This window comes from Colobus angolensis, unplaced genomic scaffold (assembly GCF_000951035.1).
Source record: "Colobus angolensis palliatus isolate OR3802 unplaced genomic scaffold, Cang.pa_1.0 Scaffold22, whole genome shotgun sequence".
Classification (NCBI taxonomy): Eukaryota; Metazoa; Chordata; class Mammalia; order Primates; family Cercopithecidae; genus Colobus; species Colobus angolensis.
Genome location: NW_012115377.1, coordinates 2,004,794 through 2,008,162, shown reverse-complemented (window position 1 = coordinate 2,008,162; position 3,369 = coordinate 2,004,794). Strand labels below are relative to the sequence as shown.

General features: G+C 54.2%; 1 protein-coding gene across 1 annotated transcript in view; it reads left to right on the top strand.

Annotated features, from left to right (window-relative positions):
* Positions 1–435: 435 nt before the first annotated feature.
* The window catches only part of TICAM1 (toll-like receptor adaptor molecule 1), a 17,398-nt gene continuing 14,464 nt past the window's right edge, over positions 436–3,369 (top strand). Inside the window, exon 1 of the mRNA XM_011943478.1 lies at positions 436–572. The gene's annotated coding sequence lies outside the window, so the exon portion shown is untranslated. The remainder of the gene's footprint in view (positions 573–3,369) is intronic.

Here is a 3,369-nt window from a genome sequence, read left to right as displayed (position 1 = left end):
GTGAGCTGAGATCTCGCCACTGTACTCCAGCCTGGGCAACAAGAGTGAAACTCCGTCTCGGGGAAAAATAAAATAAAATAAAATAATAAAATAAATAAAATAAAATAAAGAAATAAAAATAAAAACAGCTGCTACATTTATTTCCTGGAAAGCACCTATTACTAACGGAGATGATCCTACTTTCCAATTGTGATTACTTTCTCATCTGGGCCCCCAGCCCAGATGACTGTGGGCTCCCCAGGGCAGATGCGAGTTCTTCTGGCCCCCTGCACACAGTAGGTGCTCACACTTGCTGAACGTGACCGCAAGGGCGGGGAAGAGAAGGCATGGGTGCGGGGCGCCCCGGGGACTTTCCCGGTGCTGCGGGGCAGGACTCTGAAACCGTGACCTCACGACCCACACCCATCCAGGACGCGGAAGGGGCGGTGCGTTTCCTTCCAAGGGCGCGAGCCGCGCGGTGGAGCCAGCGGCCTCAGCGCACTGAGGTCCGCGGGCACCTCCGCAGAAGTCCCGGCCCCCAGGACCCCAGGACCCTAGGACCCAGTGGCGCAGCCGGCAGCCCCGGATCCCTGGTAGGTAGGGAAGCGGCGAGGACAGGCCCGAGGTGGAGAAAGTGTCAGGGGTGTGGGGGGTGGCCCTGCGCCCGCGCCGCTCGCCAAGACTCCAGGGCACCTGGCCTCCCTCTTAGGGCCCCGGGGAGGCCTGGCGCCGCGCATTGGGAGGTTGACGTTCCCCTCAATCTCCAGCTCTCCTCGCTGGTGGCCCAGATTCTCCCCCACTGTCGGGATCCTCCCCAGCACCCCGGCTTCCTCCCCTACAGCTTGACCCCTCCCCCAAACCCCGGATTCCTCCCGGACACCCCAGATTCCTCCCCAACACCCAGGATTCCTACCTGAAACCCCATATTCCTCCTCACCCCAAATTCCTGAGCCCCAAGCTTCCTACCTGACACCCGATATTTCAACACCCTGAATTTCTCCCTGACACCCAAAATTCCTCCCTGACATGCAGGATCCTTACCCAATACCCCAGATTCCTCCCAGACACCCCAAATTCCTCCATGACACTGAGGATCCTTCTCTGACACCCTGGATTCTTCCCCAACACCCAGGATCCCTCCCCAACATCCCAAATTCCTTCCTGACACCCCGAATTCTTCCCTGACACCCAGGATCCCAACCTCACACCCTATACCACCCCACACCTTCTTCCTTTCTCCCCCTCCTAACGGTTATCCAGTCACATGGGTTTCCTCACTGTTCCTCCAGCTAGCCAGGCACAGTCCTGCCCCAGGGCCTTTGGGCAGGTGGCTTCACCTTCTGGGAGCTTTCCTCCCTGATCTCCACCCAGCCTCCTCCCTCAGCTCCTTCAGGTCTCAGCTCAATGTCACCTCCTGTCCCCAAAGGCCTCCCTTGACTACCGTGGTCCCCTGTAGCCCCTTCCCAGCCAGTCTCTCAGAGCCACACAGCCCCCGGCTCATGGCTTTCACGGTACTTTTCATTCTCTGAAATGATCTTGGGTTGTTTTCATACTTACTGTTGGTCTCCTTGAACCAGACTAGGAGCTCTGTGAGGGCGGATGTGCTCGCCTTGATATGCAGTGGCACTTTGAACAGTTCCTGGACCTAGTAGATGCTCAGTAAATGCATACGCAACGCATGAAAGACTGTATGAGAGTGTGGGAGGAAGAGTGGGAGAGAAGGGCACGTTTCAGATGCGGTTAAAACATTTAAAAGGACGAGGTGGGAGGATCGCTTGAGCCTAGGGGTTCAAGACAAGCCTGGGCAACATGGCAAGATTCCATTTCTACAAAAAAATTCAAAAGGAAAGTTAGCCAGGTGCAGTGTTTATGCCTGTAATCCCAACACTCTGGGAGGCTGAGGCAGGAGGATTGCTTGAGCCCAGGAGCCTGGGTAACATAGGTGAGACCCTGTCTCTACCAAAAATACAAAAATTAGCCAGGTGTGGTGCCACACACCTGTAGTCCCAGCTACTCAGGAGGCTGAGGTCGGAGGATCGCTTGAGCCCAGGAGTTCAAGGCTGCGGTGAGCCATGATCCCACCACTGCACTCCAGCCTGGGTGACAGAGTGAGACCCTGTCTCGAAAAAAAAATGAAATGGGGGCCGGGCACAGTGGCTTACGCCTGTAATCCCAGGCAGATCACCTGAGGTCAGGAGTTTGAGACCAGCCTGGCCAACATGGTGAAACCCGGTCTCTACTAAAAATACAAAAATTAGCCGGGCGTGGTGGCGCGTGCCGTAATCCCAGCCACTCAGGAGGATGAGGCATGAGAACTGCTTGAACCCAAGAGGCGGAGGTTGCAGTGAGCCGAGACCGCGCCACTGCACTCCAGCCTGGGCGACACAGCGAGACTCCATCTCAAAAAAAAAAAGAAAGAAAGAAAGAAACGAAATTAAAAATCAAAATTTTTTTTAAAAAGGAAGAGGAAGAGAAAAGGTCTGCCAACATTTGTTGTCACACTAACATTATTATATCAAGCTCTTGCTCCTTCCTGGGCACTGATGTAAACTTTTTTACCACATTTTGGCATCAAAGTTTCAAAACAGACTCCCATTCATCCTAAGTACCAGTTCATGTGGGTGTTATAAATGGGGAAACTGAGGCTGAGAAACAGACCACACAAGCCGGCAGGTGGCAGAGCCAGAACGCCCCCACCCTGTGGGTGTTTTTGTCCCACCAGGCGCCTGCTCTTCAGAGTGAGGAGTGGACTTTGTCCCAGCCATGGACAGTGAGAAGTGAAACTCTCCGGGTCTCCAGAAGGTGGAGGTGGCAGTGGGCAGGGCAGGCGGGCAGGGGAAGCTGGGGCAGTCAATGAAATAGAGTTGAGTTCAGGCCCATGGGCAGAGAGAATGAGAAGAAAGACCACGTGAATTTAGAGATTTGCCAGGCATACAGGTGGGGGTGGTCCTCCCTTGATGATTCTAAGTCTGACTGGCTTTGTCGCATTTTCTGCAAAACTCCCCTGAGTCCTTCTTGCCAGGAGGTTTCAGTCCTGCATGCTAATGTTCATGGAGCACACATGTGCCCGGCACTGCTTTAAGAGTTCTATACAGGCCGGGCGCAGTGGCTCATGCCTGTAATCTGAGCACTCTGGGAGGCCAAGGTGGGCAGATTGATTGGGGTCAGGAGTTCGAGACTAGCCTGGTCGACAGCCTGAAACCCCGTCTCTACTAAAATTACAAAAATTAGCTGGGTGCAGTGGCTTACACCTGTAATCCCAGCACTTTGGAAGGCTGAGGTGAGCAGATTGTCTGGGGTCAGGAGTTCGAGACCAGCCTGGCCAACGTGGCGAAACCCCATCTCTACTAAAAATACAGAAAAAAGTCCAGGTGCAGTGGCTTGAAACTC